Here is a 20,099-nt window from a genome sequence, read left to right as displayed (position 1 = left end):
TACCCATTTATCCATTTAATTTTCATTCATAGCTTTGTTCCCATCTTCTTCACCAATCACATTATTGCCATTTGGTAGCTCAACCGAATCCCATGTGCTATTATGTACCCATTTATCCATTTAATTTTCATTCATAGCTTTGTTCCCATCTTCTTTGCCACAACTAGACTCATCAAAATAAGTAGGCTCCACATGCTTTACCATAGATGTCATATATGTATAATGCATAGCATATCTTTTATACACCAACCTCTGTACTAGATATCTCACCCTTTATGGCCTTCGCAATGGTTGTGGGTCACTACAAGCTTCACAAGCTTTAGCATGTGGAGGTACATACTTGTCATGCTTTACACCTAGAGTCCTCACCACATTGGGATTCCCAACTCATCGAAATTAGATAATTTATAACCTGAATTTTCCATGCAGCCAATGCCTTCAACCTTCTTCTAGTCTTTGTGCAATGAACTACTCTAAGTGCTCACACCATGTCTCAATCTCTTTGACCATGAACTCACATTATCACACTCCTATATGTCTCAAGTTGCCTAGACATACTAGTAGACTCCTTCATTGATAAATGCACATCACATTTACATCAGTGCCATCAACCGCCACCATGACACTCTCACTTTCCTTGTACCAACAACTAGCTATCTCATCAAATATAACATCACGCCTGATGAGGACCTATTTTGTCATTGGATAGTAACACTTGTATGCTTCTTGACCTATGCATATCCAATAAATACACACTTTCCTCCCTTCATTTCCAATTTCCCTCTCTTCTCATTAGGCATATATACATAAGACATATAACCAAAAACTTTAAGTTCCCAATGTTAGGTCTGTATCCAAAATCATCCTCATCTCTGGTGTGCTCTCATGAATAGTTGGTGCTGTAGGTGTCTTATTAAATCAGTACACTACTATTGCATAAGCTTCTACCCAATACTAATCTGTCATACTCTTCTCATTAAGTATGGCTCGTGCTATCTCACCAATGACTCTATTCTTTCTCTTAGCAACTCTATTTTGTTGAGGTATGTACCTACATGTCACCTACTTACCAAGATGACATGCTTCATATGCTTTATATATACCATAGAAGTAGTGGAAGAGGAAAGAGTTCAGATTTATGCCGCAATTGAGAACCAAGGGCCAAATCATCAATTCTCTGTCATTCATACTCCAGCTAAGTATAAGGGTAAGTCATTCAAACTTTTGATTGATTCAGGTAGTACTCATTCATTTATTTTCCATGGATGCTTGTGTAAGCTAGTGTTAGAACAGAAATCAGGGAAACCTATGCAAGTTGAATTGGCCAGTGGGAAGATCCTTTTTACTCACCCCATGAGACAGGTCGTATTCAGTTTAATCTAGATGGAAATATAACTGACTGTCAGTTTCAGAGTCCTACCTTTGGGAGTTTTCAACGGGATCCTTGGAATGGATTGGCTTCACAAAAATCAAGCCGACATTCACTATCATAATGGAACCATTTCCTTCTCTGACCTTCATGGAAACAAAGTTCAAGGAACCGAAATTTCAGGATCCCCAAGTCTAGTAAAAGCTTCTAAATTATTGAAAGGACTTAGAAAGAAGCAGCTCATTTATGTTGTCAAAATGAATCCAGTAGACACAAAGTTAAAAGCTAGTGAGTATGATGATTTATTCCCAGCAAAGCTAACAGAGATGCCTCCAATTCGGGAAGTAGATCATGTGATAGAATTGACCCCCAGAGCTCAGCCAGTAGCCCAGCGCACGTACAAGATGCCAGTCCTTGAAGCCATTGAACTCAGAAAAAGAAAGATGGAATGCTAAGACTCTGTGTGGATTACAGAGGTCTCAATCAACTGATAGTTAAGAATAAGTATCCTATCCCTAGAATTGATGAGCTTCTGGACAGGCTAAGTGGAGCCCAAATCTTCACAAAGATAGATCTCAAATCAAGGAATAGCTTAGGCAGCTGTTAGAACAAGGGTTTGTAAGGCCCAGTGTTTCACCTTGGGGAGCGCTAGTTATCCTTCAGAGAAAAAGAAAGATGGAATGCTAAGACTCTGTGTGGATTATAGAGGTCTCAATCAGCTGACAGTTAAGATCCTATCCCAGAATTGATGAGCTTTTGGACAGGCTAAGTGGATCCCAGATCTTCTCACAAAGATAGATCTCAAATCAAGGTATTACCAGATCAGGATTAATGAGCAAGATATCCCGAAGACAGCCATCAATACTCGATATGGGCACTATGAATTTACAATCATGCTGTTTGGATTGACAAATTCCCCAGCTACATTCAATCGCCTAATGCAGGACATTCTCAGAGAATACTCGATATGGGCACTATGAATTTACAATCATGCCGTTTGGATTGACAAATTCCCCAGCTACATTCAATCGCCTAATGCAGGACATTCTCAGAGAATACTTGGATGATTTTATTCTTGTTTTCTTTGATGATATCTGATTTACTCAAAGAATGCAACTGACCATGAAGCTCATGCCGTTTGGATTGACAAATTCCCTAGCTACATTCAATCGCCTAATGCAGGACATTCTCAGAGAATACTTGGATGATTTTATTCTTGTTTTCTTTGATGATATTTGATTTACTCAAAGAATGCAATTGACCATGAAGCTCACGTCCGAAAAGTTCTTGAGATTCTAAGGAAGCACCAACTCTTTGCAAGCAAAAAATTTCTAATGGTCTTCCAGGTGTCAGAGCGCTTTTGATAAGCTGAAGACCGCCCTGGTAACCAATCCCGTTCTGAAATTGCCAGATTTCTCTCTAGCCTCTGAAGTAGTAACTGATGCCAGTGGTTTTGCCCTGGGAGGTGCGCTCATGCAGGAAGGTCATACACAGTGGCCTATGAATCCCGAAAACTTAGAACGCATGAGAGAAATTATGCTGTCCACGACCTGGAGCTACTTTCAGTAGTATATGCCCTGAGGTTATGGAGACATTACCTACTGGGTCAAAGATTCACTTTGATTTGACAGATCATCAGAGCTTAAAGTGGATCTTCACTCAGAAGGATCTCAACATGTGCCAAAGAAGGTGGATGCAGACCCTGTAGGAATTTGATTTTGAAATCAAGTACCGCCCAGGCAAGAAAAATGTGGTAGCAGATGCCCTCAGCAGAAAAGCCTCCTTGCTTGCAATCACAGTGGTGTCAAATCCATTGATTAATGAAGCAAGAGAGAAGATCATGCAGGATAGATTCTGTAAGATTCCTCCCTCTGTCTTTTTAGGTATGTAGGTGTAAGAACCTTCCCTTCTGATCTTATAATTATTCCCCTCTCTGAAATAAAAGAAAGATCCTGTTTTACCCTGTTTTGGCCTAGAGAGAGAAAATATTCTAGAGAGAGATTATTCAATTTTTAGATATTTTTGGATGGAAAAATATCTTTTCTTATTATAATAAATTTTCCCAAAACAGAAGTTCAAAAAGATTTTCAAAAGGTGCATTAGAAATCAATTGTAATCTATTCAAAAGGCCTTATCCTCGTAAGGGTCCAGATTTTCGAAAAATTTTAGATTAAGGTTCTGAGGGGCCAATTAGATTAATCCAAATATAGGGAGGAGAGAAATTGAAGAAATAAAGAAAATCCCCCAAAAAATGAGTAAATACTCACATAAGATGAAGAGTTGACTAAGGACAAGGATATTAGTTAAAAAAGAAGAGATATTTAGAGAAATGATACATTTTTGACACCTCAGTGTGGGGGAATTCCCCTCATGAAGGAGGCACCTATTTCACATGTGTGGTTGAGTTTTAAACTCACAAATATTGAGATATTTTCATCTCTCCTGCTTCAACTAGATCCAAAAAGTAAGCTAAACTAACCTAAAAATGGTCAAAAATTGACCAAACTGATCTGGAAAATTCTAGAATCAGTTTGCTTGGTTAGAGGCTCACTTTTTCCTATAAATGAAGCCTCCCCCTTTGTAAATGGTTAATAGTGTTTTATGCATTGTTACTCTACTCCTCCCCATAGCTAAAAACTGTGAATTTATTAATAATTCATTAGTTTTTCACCATTCCCTCTTCTAAAGAATTGGTGGCCACTCTTGTTGCAAACAAGAGTAGATCCCTCAAACCATCAAGCCAAAGGAAAGCTCCCAAAAATTCATGTAAGCTAGAAATCCTACTTTTTCTTATTCCTTTTAATGGTTTTCTAATTTTTGTTTTGTTTAAAATGTAAAATGATGCTATGCCTTGTTGGAAAGGCTTTCCCCCTCACTTCTTTCTTAAATTCAGCCTTTCTTTATCCTAGATAAGTAATCTAATTATTGTAATTAAACTTTTCATAATATTTCTCTTTTAAAAGTGAAATTTGATTAGTTTAGAATGCTTTAAACCATTTGGGGATAATTTTTAAGTAACTTAAGGATAGGAAAAATTGAAAAATGATCAGCCATACAAAGGAGGTTATGGTAAAATTTTCTTAAATTTTGTGAAATAGGTTTTATCTTTTATTATTCAAAAAGAGTAATCTCCACCGTTTGTGTATTCTAAAAGTGTTATTTTCATTCTAGGCATAGAAAAATGCATAGTAGAAATATTTTTATTATAAAAGTGTTATTTCCATTAAATTTAATTTTATGCATAGAAAGATGCATAAAAGATTTTTTTTAATTATAAAAGTGTTACTTTCATTAAAATTGAATTTATGCATAAATAGATGCATAAAAGAATTTTTATTATTATAAAAGCGTTACTTTCATCAAATTTTGATTTTATGCATAGAAATATGCATAAAGAAAATTATTTTTATTTCAAAAGAGTTATTCTCATCAATTTTGATTTTATGAATAGAAAGATGCATAAAGAAATTTATTTTTTTATTTCAAAAGAGCTATTCTCATCAATTTTGATTTTATGCATAGAAAGATGCATAAAGAAGTTTATTTTTATTTCAAAAGAGTTATCCTCATCAATTTTGATTTTATGCATAGAAAGATGCATAAAGAAAATTATTTTTTATTTCAAAAGAGTTATTCTCATCAATTTTGATTTTATGTATAGAAAGATGCATAAAGAAAATTATTTTTATTTCAAAAGAGTAATTCCCATCAATTTTGATTTTATGCATAGAAAGATGCATAAAGAAAATTATTTTATATTTCAAAAGAGTTATTTTCATCAATTTTGATTTTATGCATAGAAAGATGCATATATTTATTTTTTATTTCAAAAGAGTTATTCTCATATATTTTGATTTTATGCATAGAAAGAGGCATAAAGAAATTTATTTTTATTTTAAAAGAGTTATTCTCATCAATTTTGATTTTATGCATAGAAAGATGCATAAAGAATTTTATTTTTATTTCAAAAGAGTTCTTCTCATCAATTTTGATTTTATGCATAGAAAGATGCATAAAGAAATTTATTTTTATTTCAAAAGAGTTATTCTCATTAAAATTGAATTTATGCATAGAAAGATGCATAAAAGATTTATTTTTATTTTGAAAGTGTTATTCTCCTTAAAATTGAATTTATGCATAATTAGATGCATAAATGGATTTTTATAAAAGTGTTATTTCCCACTGAAGTTGTTCTTATGCATAAACAGATGTGTAAAGAATCTTTATATCAAAAATAAGAATTCTCTTACATTCTATAAAGGGATGTGATGAGAATAGAAGTAATGAGAAAGAGAGGTAAATGGATGATGTGGATTGATGTGTGGATAATGTGGATTGATGTAGATGGATGTATGGATGATGTGGATTGATGTGTGGATAATGTGGATTGATGTAGATGGATGTATGGATGATGTGGATCGATGTGTGGATAATGTGGATTGATGTAGATGGATATATGGATGACGTGGATCGATGTGTGGATAATGTGGATTGATGTAGATGGATATATGGATGATGTGGATCGATGTGTGGATAATGTGGATTGATGTAGATGGATGTATGGATGACGTGGATCGATGTGTGGATAATGTGGATTGATGTAGATGGATGTATGGATGACGTGGATCGATGTGTGGATAATGTGGATTGATGTAGATGGATGTATGGATGATGTGGATCGATGTGTGGATAATGTGGATTGATGTAGATGGATGTATGGATGATGTGGATCGATGTGTGGATAATGTGGATTGATGTAAATGGATGTATGGATGATGTGGATCAATGTGTGGATAATGTTGATTGATGTAGATGGATGTATGGATGATGTGGGTTGATGTGGGTGGTGCGGATGGATGTATGGATGATGTGGATGATGTGGTGTGGATGGATGTATGGATGATGTGGATTGATATGGATGATGTGGACTGATGCGTGGATGATGCGATTGGATGTGATTTGATGTGGGAATGATGTGATGTGATAGGGATCGATGAAGAAAATAAAATTGTGGGAAGATGAGAAAAGATGGGGACTAATGTGAAAGGATGTGGAGTAATGAGAAAAGATGGAAATATTGTTGGAACTGTATTTGTATGTGAAATCTATTTTTAAATGATTGTTTTATGTCAAGAATGCTAGGGAAGCATTTTGACCATCTTGTGAACGGAGGTTGTGGAGACCTATCTGTTAAAGTTGCAACTACTAACAGAGAGTCAACGGAGGACGTCTCGCGTAGCAAGGTCGACGAGGTCTTGACTAGCCTCGGTTTGATTTAAATGCTAAGCTTCCGGTACACTGGATGAGGGACTAAGGAAGCGGCCTATGAGTGAAATGCTAAGTGACCTGCGAAGGATCCTAGAGGGTGCTGACCATACGGTGCTCGGGCTGTGGGTTGCCGAAGATACCCACAAGTACGTCGGGGAAGATTTTGGAACAAGGAGTAAGAGTTGTTTTCTGAATTTGGGCATGGATCTGGTTGGTTGACCTTGTTGGTCCTCAACGGATGGCTCTTTTATATGGATCCGTTAGTTGATCTTGCTGATCTTCAATGGAGATTCCATTTTGATATGTGAATATATTGCCGGTTACTATGAGCTAGGAACTATCAAAAAGGCCCCTGAGTGAACGGGTGGTGAGCGTTCTGGTTGCCAATGACGCCATAGGTACACCGATGAAGGAATGTGGAAATAAGGATTCAACTGGATAATTAAAGGATTATGATCAGTGACACTATGGTTTCATTAAATGATTGTTTTAAAGATTGTTGAATCCGTGAAAAAGGCAAGTTCATATTGGGTGTGTAAGTGGTGTGACTAGTTTTATGTTTGCATGAATATCTAGCTAGGGGGTCTGGGAGCTCTTTTCCCTGGTACTCGAGACAAAATCTAACCAAATTCCTAATTGGATCCCATCACTATTGTAAGATTCCTCCCCAGCCTTCGAGGTATACTGGAGTAAGAATCTTCCTTTCTAATCTTATAATTATTCCCTCTCTAAAATAAAAGAAAATTTCTGTTTAAAAAAGGAAGACCCTTTTCCTAGAATACTTCTCAGGAGTCACGCCTGTTTTAAGGATTTAGAACAATGAGTTTAGAAGTGAGAATCGGTGTTTTGGATACCAAGGTTTTGGTTTTCATTCGAGTACGGCCCAAAAGAAGTTCTTTATCTCTTGGGGAGTATAAGAAGTTATCCCCCAGATATTGTGATCCTTATATCTGAATTCAATGAAAGTAGGTGACTTAGCCTACAAGTTCTTTTATCTCCTCATCTCAAAATTCTTAATGCCTTCTATAGAAAAATGTGTCAAACACAAATCATGGAAAGACGGTAAAACTTCAGTGGCAAGTTACCGTTGGCTTCTAGGTTACGCTAGCTCCTTCCTTTATATAAGTCGTAACTTTTACTTGTCGCTCACAGTAATCTTACTCCCATCAATCTCCTTTCTTTCTTAATCTCCTTCATGGCTTGGCAACAGGAATTAGTTTTATCCCTGATGATTTCTCACCTTCAAGACGCAAGAGAGTCTGTGAAGAAAGACTTTATAGAACAGTATGAGCGCTCACTTTTTCCTCACCTAGGAACTTCTGTAGCGCAGACCAAATGGCGGACCTATCAAAACATAACTAGGGTAACACCCTGGGGTCAGCAGCACTTTCGTAACAATGTCCGCTTGGCCATGGTTATTGAAGCTTTGGGTTTGGGTCCCCGATACTACTGCGTCATGAGATCAAGGCATCTTGGGTTTTCTGAGCGGGTTTTCTTATTGGCGTGTTTTCTTCCTCATGAGAAGATATGCCTTTATCCCGTTTTTGGTTTGCCTCTCAGAGGTCCTTTTGTTAGATCACCTCATACCACTGAGATAGGTGCGGCAATAACCAGCAGAATCATTCCCATAGATGAGTTACCCTATACTTGTGCAGCTTGTGAGGACTGCTTTTGTGACCATATGATGGACGGGCTTATAGAAGTGTAAAGAGTTCTTCTATCTTTACTGTATAAGTTCCGAGAATGAATAAAGTTTAAATCTTGTTCTTATTTTGAATCTTGCTCTCTTTAAGACTTTTCTTGGTGGTTAATCTTGACTAAAATTTTCCTCTAAGTCTCATATTCGTTCACCTTGCGAAATTATCCCAAGTTGCGAGATGAGGACATCTCGCGTTTTTTTAAGTGGGGTAGAATGTAAGATTCCTCCCCCAACCCCTTTTTGATGTCTAGTATATTCCCCTGTAATCAATTCCTTTTCTGAAATATAAGAGATCTTGTTTGTGGCTGTTCTAACCTAGAGAGAGAAAATATGCTAGAGAGAGAATATTCAGATTATGAATATTTTTGGATAGAAAATTAACTCATCTTATTAAAATAAGTTCCCCTGAAATAGAAATTCAAAAAGAATTTTCCAATGTGCAATTGGAATTAAATGGAAATAAGTATAAAGAACCTTAGTCTAAGGGTCTAGATTTTCAGAAATTTTTAGATTATGGTCCAATTAAGGTTCCTATGGGCCAATAGCATCAATCCATGTGTAGGGAGGAGATAAATCCAATTTGTAAAAGAAGATACCCAAAAATGAGTAAATGCTCACATAAGATGAAGAGTTGAAAATGTACAAGGTTTATTAGTAAATAAACACATATGTAAGGAAGGGGAGTTCTTTAAAGGAGGTGCATATTTCACATAAGATGAAGAGTTGAAAATGTACAAGTTTATTAGTAAATAAACACATATGTAAGGAAGGGGAGTTCTTTAAAGGAGGTGCATATTTCACATAAGATGAAGAGTTGAAAATGTACAAGGTTTATTAGTAAAAAACTATGAGCAATACAATTTTGACACATATGTAAGGAAGAGGAATTCTTTAAAGGAGGTGCATATTTCACATGCTTGAATGAGTTTTAAACTCATAAAAATTGAGATATTTCATCTCTCCTCTCTCCTCATTCAAGTCTAGTTCCAGAAAGTTAGCTTAACTGACCTAAAAATGGTCAAAAAGTGACCAAACTGACTTAGAAAATTCTAGAATCAGTTTGTTTGGTTAGGAGCTCAAATTTTCCTATAAATAGAAGCCTCCCCTTGTTGAAAAAAAAACATAGTCTCTTATGCTTTGTTACTCTATTCCACCTAAGCCAAAAACATAGTCTCTTATGCTTTGTTACTCTACTCCACCTAAGCCAAAATAGATAGTCTCTTATGCTTTGTTACTCTACTCCACCTAAGCCAAAATATATAGTCTCTTATGCTTTGTTACTCTATTCCACCTAAGACAAAAACATAGTCTCTTATGCTTTGTTACTCTATTCCACCTAAGCCAAAAACATAGTCTCTTATGCTTTGTTACTCTACTCCACCTAAGCCAAAATAGATAGTCTCTTATGCTTTGTTACTCTACTCCACCTAAGCCAAAATATATAGTCTCTTATGCTTTGTTACTCTACTCCACCTAAGCCAAATTAGATAGAGTCTTATGCTTTGTTACTCTACTCCACCTAAGCCAAAATATAGAGTATCTTAGGCATTGTTACTCTACTCTACCTAAGCCAAGAACTATGAATTCTTTAATAATTCACTAGTTTTTGATACTTCTCTCTTTCTTCAATCCCCATTGGTGGCTCCATCAACATACTAAACCAATTGATTGGTTGGGGGCCTCTACCGTGAATAAAGAATCAAGCAAATCATAAGGTAAGTATATTGAATGTTGATCTTTTCTATGATTTCTCAATGATTCTCTCTTCTCAACCCCTCTCAAGCTTGAGAAGTTTAATTGGTATGGTTTTTTAAATGCTATTGAAGTTAATTGGTGAATAGTAGTGAAGAGTTACATAATTTAATAAATGCTATAGAAGTTAATTTCCATTTATGTTTAAATTCTAATGGTTTTTATGTAATTTCTCTCTCTCACTCAAGAAATGGTCATACTCATGAACCATTCTCAATCCAAATGAAGCTTTTCATAAAGCCTTTCCTTAATCCAAGATTAAGCTATGCTTGAGGCCAAATTAATGGCTTTTTGCTATGCTTTTAGTTTATGCACATTGATGATTCAATCCATTATGGATTGATGACCCAATTAGAGACCATTCTAATTGTTTTCTTAATGATCCAATTAGAGACCATTATGGATTGATGATCCAATTAGAGACCATTATGGATTGATGATCCAATTAGAGACCATTCTAATTATTTCTTTAATAATGAGCTTTATCCCTTAGAAAAAAAATTGAGATTTATCAGTCATAGTAGCGGAGCTATGGCAAAATTTTTATAGAAATTACGCATAAAATAAATTCATTCAAAGTATAAAAAGAGGAATTCCTATCATATTCTAGGAACTATCATCCTAGATTAATTAAAAGAATTTTATTATGCATGGAGATGTGGATGTTGCATGTAGATGTAGATGTATGGATGTGAGTGTGAATGTGGAGGTGGATGTATGCATGGGACGTGGATGTATGCATGTAGAAATAGATGTGTAGATGAGGATGTAAAGGGAGATGTGGATGTATACATGTAGATGTAGATGTATAGATGTAGATGTGGATGTGGAGGTGGATGGATGCATGTAGATGTAGATGTATAGATGTAGATGGGAATGGAGATATGGATGTATGCATGTAGATGTAGTTGTGAATGGAGATGTATATGTATACATGTAGATGTAGATGTATAGATGTAGATGTGGATGTGGATGGGGATGTATGCATGTAGATGTAGGTGTATAGACGTAGATGTGGATGTATGCATGTAGATGTAGATGTATAGATGTGGATGTGAATGTGGAGTGGATGTATGCATGTAGATGTAGATGTATGGAGGTGAATGTGAATGTGGATGTGGATGTATGCATAGGGATGTAGATGTATGCATGTAGATGTGAATGTACGCATATAGTTGTGGATGTATGGATGTGAATATACGATTGTGATGTGAGGGAATCTGAAGTGATGAGATGGAAATGATGTGATGGGATGAGTATACATATAAATGGAATATGGAATAAGTAATGTAGATTGAGGAGGGATAATGTAGAAAAATGAAAGTTAAAATAGAAATTGTATTGTAAACTGTTTGTAAATGCTGTTTGTAAATGCTGTCTGTAAATGATTGTTTTATGTCAAGAATGCTGGGGGGAGCATTTTGACCGTCTTGTGATTAAGGTCGTGATGAGAAAGTTGCAACTGCTGACGGGGAGTCAATGAAGGACGTCTCGCGTAGCAAGGTCGGCCGAGGTCTTGACCAGCCTCGGTGCGATTAAAATGGTGAGCTTCCGGTACGGTGGATGAGGGGCCAAGGAAGCGGCCTATGCGTGAAGCGCTAGGTTACCTGCGAAGGATCCTAGAGGGTGCTGACCATACGGTGCTCGGGCTCTGGGTCGCCTAGGATACCCACGCGTGCGTCGAGGAAGATATTGGAACAGAGTTGGAGTTGTTTTCTGAAATCGAGCATGGATCTGGTTGATTGACCTTGCTGGTCTTCAATGGATGAGTCCATGGCTCCTTATATGGATCTGTTGGTTGATCTTGCTGATCTTCAACGAGAGTCCATCTTGTTAAGTGATTATATTGCCAAGTATTATGGGCTAGGAACTATCGAAACGGCTCCTGAGCGTTCTAGTTGCCAATGATGCCATAGATACTCTGAGGAAGGAATGATGGGAAATTAAGAATCAATTGGATAAATTGGAAGATGGTGATCAATGATACTATGGTTTTATTAAAGGATTGTTTTAAACTGGTTGAATCTGGTTGAAAAAGGCAATTTCATATTGGGTGTGTGAGTGGTGTGACTAGTTTTATTTTGCATGAACATCTGGCTAGGGGGCCTTGGAACTCTTTTCCTTGGTACCCGGGACAAAACCTAACCAAATTTTTAATTGGATCCCATCACTACAGTGGTTGGGCGGTTGGCTAACCCATGGGATTGGATGGGGTTAGGCTGGACTGATGGATCCATAAATCGAGACCCAAACTTTTGTTTTTACGATAAATGTAAGATTCCTCCCCCAACCCCTTTTTGATGTCTAGTATATTCCCCTGTAATCAATTCCTTTTCTGAAATATAAGAGATCTTGTTTGTGGCTGTTCTAACCTAGAGAGAGAAAATATGCTAGAGAGAGAATATTCAGATTATGAATATTTTTGGATAGAAAATTAACTCATCTTATTAAAATAAGTTCCCCTGAAATAGAAATTCAAAAAGAATTTTCCAATGTGCAATTGGAATTAAATGGAAATAAGTATAAAGAACCTTAGTCTAAGGGTCTAGATTTTCAGAAATTTTTAGATTATGGTCCAATTAAGGTTCCTATGGGCCAATAGCATCAATCCATGTGTAGGGAGGAGATAAATCCAATTTGTAAAAGAAGATACCCAAAAATGAGTAAATGCTCACATAAGATGAAGAGTTGAAAATGTACAAGGTTTATTAGTAAATAAACACATATGTAAGGAAGGGGAGTTCTTTAAAGGAGGTGCATATTTCACATAAGATGAAGAGTTGAAAATGTACAAGTTTATTAGTAAATAAACACATATGTAAGGAAGGGGAGTTCTTTAAAGGAGGTGCATATTTCACATAAGATGAAGAGTTGAAAATGTACAAGGTTTATTAGTAAAAAACTATGAGCAATACAATTTTGACACATATGTAAGGAAGAGGAATTCTTTAAAGGAGGTGCATATTTCACATGCTTGAATGAGTTTTAAACTCATAAAAATTGAGATATTTCATCTCTCCTCTCTCCTCATTCAAGTCTAGTTCCAGAAAGTTAGCTTAACTGACCTAAAAATGGTCAAAAAGTGACCAAACTGACTTAGAAAATTCTAGAATCAGTTTGTTTGGTTAGGAGCTCAAATTTTCCTATAAATAGAAGCCTCCCCTTGTTGAAAAAAAAACATAGTCTCTTATGCTTTGTTACTCTATTCCACCTAAGCCAAAAACATAGTCTCTTATGCTTTGTTACTCTACTCCACCTAAGCCAAAATAGATAGTCTCTTATGCTTTGTTACTCTACTCCACCTAAGCCAAAATATATAGTCTCTTATGCTTTGTTACTCTATTCCACCTAAGACAAAAACATAGTCTCTTATGCTTTGTTACTCTATTCCACCTAAGCCAAAAACATAGTCTCTTATGCTTTGTTACTCTACTCCACCTAAGCCAAAATAGATAGTCTCTTATGCTTTGTTACTCTACTCCACCTAAGCCAAAATATATAGTCTCTTATGCTTTGTTACTCTACTCCACCTAAGCCAAATTAGATAGAGTCTTATGCTTTGTTACTCTACTCCACCTAAGCCAAAATATAGAGTATCTTAGGCATTGTTACTCTACTCTACCTAAGCCAAGAACTATGAATTCTTTAATAATTCACTAGTTTTTGATACTTCTCTCTTTCTTCAATCCCCATTGGTGGCTCCATCAACATACTAAACCAATTGATTGGTTGGGGGCCTCTACCGTGAATAAAGAATCAAGCAAATCATAAGGTAAGTATATTGAATGTTGATCTTTTCTATGATTTCTCAATGATTCTCTCTTCTCAACCCCTCTCAAGCTTGAGAAGTTTAATTGGTATGGTTTTTTAAATGCTATTGAAGTTAATTGGTGAATAGTAGTGAAGAGTTACATAATTTAATAAATGCTATAGAAGTTAATTTCCATTTATGTTTAAATTCTAATGGTTTTTATGTAATTTCTCTCTCTCACTCAAGAAATGGTCATACTCATGAACCATTCTCAATCCAAATGAAGCTTTTCATAAAGCCTTTCCTTAATCCAAGATTAAGCTATGCTTGAGGCCAAATTAATGGCTTTTTGCTATGCTTTTAGTTTATGCACATTGATGATTCAATCCATTATGGATTGATGACCCAATTAGAGACCATTCTAATTGTTTTCTTAATGATCCAATTAGAGACCATTATGGATTGATGATCCAATTAGAGACCATTATGGATTGATGATCCAATTAGAGACCATTCTAATTATTTCTTTAATAATGAGCTTTATCCCTTAGAAAAAAAATTGAGATTTATCAGTCATAGTAGCGGAGCTATGGCAAAATTTTTATAGAAATTACGCATAAAATAAATTCATTCAAAGTATAAAAAGAGGAATTCCTATCATATTCTAGGAACTATCATCCTAGATTAATTAAAAGAATTTTATTATGCATGGAGATGTGGATGTTGCATGTAGATGTAGATGTATGGATGTGAGTGTGAATGTGGAGGTGGATGTATGCATGGGACGTGGATGTATGCATGTAGAAATAGATGTGTAGATGAGGATGTAAAGGGAGATGTGGATGTATACATGTAGATGTAGATGTATAGATGTAGATGTGGATGTGGAGGTGGATGGATGCATGTAGATGTAGATGTATAGATGTAGATGGGAATGGAGATATGGATGTATGCATGTAGATGTAGTTGTGAATGGAGATGTATATGTATACATGTAGATGTAGATGTATAGATGTAGATGTGGATGTGGATGGGGATGTATGCATGTAGATGTAGGTGTATAGACGTAGATGTGGATGTATGCATGTAGATGTAGATGTATAGATGTGGATGTGAATGTGGAGTGGATGTATGCATGTAGATGTAGATGTATGGAGGTGAATGTGAATGTGGATGTGGATGTATGCATAGGGATGTAGATGTATGCATGTAGATGTGAATGTACGCATATAGTTGTGGATGTATGGATGTGAATATACGATTGTGATGTGAGGGAATCTGAAGTGATGAGATGGAAATGATGTGATGGGATGAGTATACATATAAATGGAATATGGAATAAGTAATGTAGATTGAGGAGGGATAATGTAGAAAAATGAAAGTTAAAATAGAAATTGTATTGTAAACTGTTTGTAAATGCTGTTTGTAAATGCTGTCTGTAAATGATTGTTTTATGTCAAGAATGCTGGGGGGAGCATTTTGACCGTCTTGTGATTAAGGTCGTGATGAGAAAGTTGCAACTGCTGACGGGGAGTCAATGAAGGACGTCTCGCGTAGCAAGGTCGGCCGAGGTCTTGACCAGCCTCGGTGCGATTAAAATGGTGAGCTTCCGGTACGGTGGATGAGGGGCCAAGGAAGCGGCCTATGCGTGAAGCGCTAGGTTACCTGCGAAGGATCCTAGAGGGTGCTGACCATACGGTGCTCGGGCTCTGGGTCGCCTAGGATACCCACGCGTGCGTCGAGGAAGATATTGGAACAGAGTTGGAGTTGTTTTCTGAAATCGAGCATGGATCTGGTTGATTGACCTTGCTGGTCTTCAATGGATGAGTCCATGGCTCCTTATATGGATCTGTTGGTTGATCTTGCTGATCTTCAACGAGAGTCCATCTTGTTAAGTGATTATATTGCCAAGTATTATGGGCTAGGAACTATCGAAACGGCTCCTGAGCGTTCTAGTTGCCAATGATGCCATAGATACTCTGAGGAAGGAATGATGGGAAATTAAGAATCAATTGGATAAATTGGAAGATGGTGATCAATGATACTATGGTTTTATTAAAGGATTGTTTTAAACTGGTTGAATCTGGTTGAAAAAGGCAATTTCATATTGGGTGTGTGAGTGGTGTGACTAGTTTTATTTTGCATGAACATCTGGCTAGGGGGCCTTGGAACTCTTTTCCTTGGTACCCGGGACAAAACCTAACCAAATTTTTAATTGGATCCCATCACTACAGTGGTTGGGCGGTTGGCTAACCCATGGGATTGGATGGGGTTAGGCTGGACTGATGGATCCATAAATCGAGACCCAAACTTTTGTTTTTACGATAGAAAAAAAAAAATCCCGGACAGAAACTGTTCTATGGATAGGAATCAACGGCTGTGCCTCTTGAATGGGGAAAAAAGCGTTGATCCCAATGATCCAAGTGCAAGTTTCTTCCTTGAACTGACTAAGTATCTTATAGATGTAATCGGATCATCTCGATCAGAAATGATCTTGACTACGTTAGAGTAAAAAGTTATCCTGGTGGAATCGCCCGTGCTTTCCGGTAGAGGAAGTTTTTCCGGGTTCGGTTTTGGAACAACCGACGGATTAGTCTCTTATCCGGATATCCGTGGGCGAGGCCCCGAGTGTGGGACCCCTGTCCCGCGCGAGAAGCGCTACTTCCGCTGCCAGTACCCTGAATCCGTTACTCGGTGGGAACAGGGATCTTACAGTTGGTATCAGAGCATTTGGTTAATAAAGATCACCTGAGAAGACAAATAGGTCAAAAATTTATCAAGAAACACAAAAAGGTTATAATTGTGTGATATAATTCATACAATTTGATATTCAAACTGAAACTCGTAATTTTGGTAATTGGGTCTTCAAATGGAAGTACCGCAATTATATAGAATCCCTGACTTGCTTGAGGCCTAGACATGATAGTATTTACTTTATAATTCCAAGGACCGTGACTACCCGTATATACCGAGAGTATACTGCAGCTCTTTACTGACAGTATATACGAGTAAATCTAAGACTTGAAATTATAAGCGTTAATGCTATCCAGATGATGATTTTGCATGTGATTGATATGATTTTTAATTCTGTTTGAGAATGGATGAATTGATTTGGATTCTGATTGAAAATGCTGATTGAAAATGCTGATCGAAAAATGTTGATTTTTAAAAAATTAGTTGAAATATAATGAAACCACAATGAGGGGGAATGGGACGAATCCCTGTAATGATATTCATAACTAGAATGATGATAATGAATTCAGCAAATCACTATGAGGTTAATGGGTGTGCTGTTAGATTGCTACTGTTAATATTTGACCGGTAGATCAAGTTAAGGGATGTCAAATTGAGAACTTGCTTGACTGAAATTTCCGTGGAGGAATGTTTCCAAGGAAACTTTTCGGTCTAATGGACCATTATCATGTTAAAGATATGAATGATATGATCTGAATGAATTGTTATTTAATAATGAGTTCTATATAAGGGATATTTATCCCAGTGTTCTGTTGGGTTGACCAGAATATAAGGAACCCCAGAATAAATTGGATCTTAAGAAAAAGAGTTGTCCTCTACTTGGCGAGATGAGGACATCTCGCATTTTTTTAAGTGGGGTAGAATGTAAGATTCCTCCCCAGCCTTCGAGGTATACTGGAGTAAGAATCTTCCTTTCTAATCTTATAATTATTCCCTCTCTAAAATAAAAGAAAATTTCTGTTTAAAAAAGGAAGACCCTTTTCCTAGAATACTTCTCAGGAGTCACGCCTGTTTTAAGGATTTAGAACAATGAGTTTAGAAGTGAGAATCGGTGTTTTGGATACCAAGGTTTTGGTTTTCATTCGAGTACGGCCCAAAAGAAGTTCTTTATCTCTTGGGGAGTATAAGAAGTTATCCCCCAGATATTGTGATCCTTATATCTGAATTCAATGAAAGTAGGTGACTTAGCCTACAAGTTCTTTTATCTCCTCATCTCAAAATTCTTAATGCCTTCTATAGAAAAATGTGTCAAACACAAATCATGGAAAGACGGTAAAACTTCAGTGGCAAGTTACCGTTGGCTTCTAGGTTACGCTAGCTCCTTCCTTTATATAAGTCGTAACTTTTACTTGTCGCTCACAGTAATCTTACTCCCATCAATCTCCTTTCTTTCTTAATCTCCTTCATGGCTTGGCAACAGGAATTAGTTTTATCCCTGATGATTTCTCACCTTCAAGACGCAAGAGAGTCTGTGAAGAAAGACTTTATAGAACAGTATGAGCGCTCACTTTTTCCTCACCTAGGAACTTCTGTAGCGCAGACCAAATGGCGGACCTATCAAAACATAACTAGGGTAACACCCTGGGGTCAGCAGCACTTTCGTAACAATGTCCGCTTGGCCATGGTTATTGAAGCTTTGGGTTTGGGTCCCCGATACTACTGCGTCATGAGATCAAGGCATCTTGGGTTTTCTGAGCGGGTTTTCTTATTGGCGTGTTTTCTTCCTCATGAGAAGATATGCCTTTATCCCGTTTTTGGTTTGCCTCTCAGAGGTCCTTTTGTTAGATCACCTCATACCACTGAGATAGGTGCGGCAATAACCAGCAGAATCATTCCCATAGATGAGTTACCCTATACTTGTGCAGCTTGTGAGGACTGCTTTTGTGACCATATGATGGACGGGCTTATAGAAGTGTAAAGAGTTCTTCTATCTTTACTGTATAAGTTCCGAGAATGAATAAAGTTTAAATCTTGTTCTTATTTTGAATCTTGCTCTCTTTAAGACTTTTCTTGGTGGTTAATCTTGACTAAAATTTTCCTCTAAGTCTCATATTCGTTCACCTTGCGAAATTATCCCAAGTTGCGAGATGAGGACATCTCGCGTTTTTTTAAGTGGGGTAGAATGTAAGATTCCTCCCCCAACCCCTTTTTGATGTCTAGTATATTCCCCTGTAATCAATTCCTTTTCTGAAATATAAGAGATCTTGTTTGTGGCTGTTCTAACCTAGAGAGAGAAAATATGCTAGAGAGAGAATATTCAGATTATGAATATTTTTGGATAGAAAATTAACTCATCTTATTAAAATAAGTTCCCCTGAAATAGAAATTCAAAAAGAATTTTCCAATGTGCAATTGGAATTAAATGGAAATAAGTATAAAGAACCTTAGTCTAAGGGTCTAGATTTTCAGAAATTTTTAGATTATGGTCCAATTAAGGTTCCTATGGGCCAATAGCATCAATCCATGTGTAGGGAGGAGATAAATCCAATTTGTAAAAGAAGATACCCAAAAATGAGTAAATGCTCACATAAGATGAAGAGTTGAAAATGTACAAGGTTTATTAGTAAATAAACACATATGTAAGGAAGGGGAGTTCTTTAAAGGAGGTGCATATTTCACATAAGATGAAGAGTTGAAAATGTACAAGTTTATTAGTAAATAAACACATATGTAAGGAAGGGGAGTTCTTTAAAGGAGGTGCATATTTCACATAAGATGAAGAGTTGAAAATGTACAAGGTTTATTAGTAAAAAACTATGAGCAATACAATTTTGACACATATGTAAGGAAGAGGAATTCTTTAAAGGAGGTGCATATTTCACATGCTTGAATGAGTTTTAAACTCATAAAAATTGAGATATTTCATCTCTCCTCTCTCCTCATTCAAGTCTAGTTCCAGAAAGTTAGCTTAACTGACCTAAAAATGGTCAAAAAGTGACCAAACTGACTTAGAAAATTCTAGAATCAGTTTGTTTGGTTAGGAGCTCAAATTTTCCTATAAATAGAAGCCTCCCCTTGTTGAAAAAAAAACATAGTCTCTTATGCTTTGTTACTCTATTCCACCTAAGCCAAAAACATAGTCTCTTATGCTTTGTTACTCTACTCCACCTAAGCCAAAATAGATAGTCTCTTATGCTTTGTTACTCTACTCCACCTAAGCCAAAATATATAGTCTCTTATGCTTTGTTACTCTATTCCACCTAAGACAAAAACATAGTCTCTTATGCTTTGTTACTCTATTCCACCTAAGCCAAAAACATAGTCTCTTATGCTTTGTTACTCTACTCCACCTAAGCCAAAATAGATAGTCTCTTATGCTTTGTTACTCTACTCCACCTAAGCCAAAATATATAGTCTCTTATGCTTTGTTACTCTACTCCACCTAAGCCAAATTAGATAGAGTCTTATGCTTTGTTACTCTACTCCACCTAAGCCAAAATATAGAGTATCTTAGGCATTGTTACTCTACTCTACCTAAGCCAAGAACTATGAATTCTTTAATAATT

The sequence above is a fragment of the Cibotium barometz genome, chromosome 23, assembly GCF_041138505.1.
Source record: "Cibotium barometz isolate CiBa-2024 chromosome 23, ASM4113850v1, whole genome shotgun sequence".
In the NCBI taxonomy this organism is placed as follows: Eukaryota; Viridiplantae; Streptophyta; class Polypodiopsida; order Cyatheales; family Cibotiaceae; genus Cibotium; species Cibotium barometz.
Note: the sequence above shows the minus strand (reverse complement) of the source record.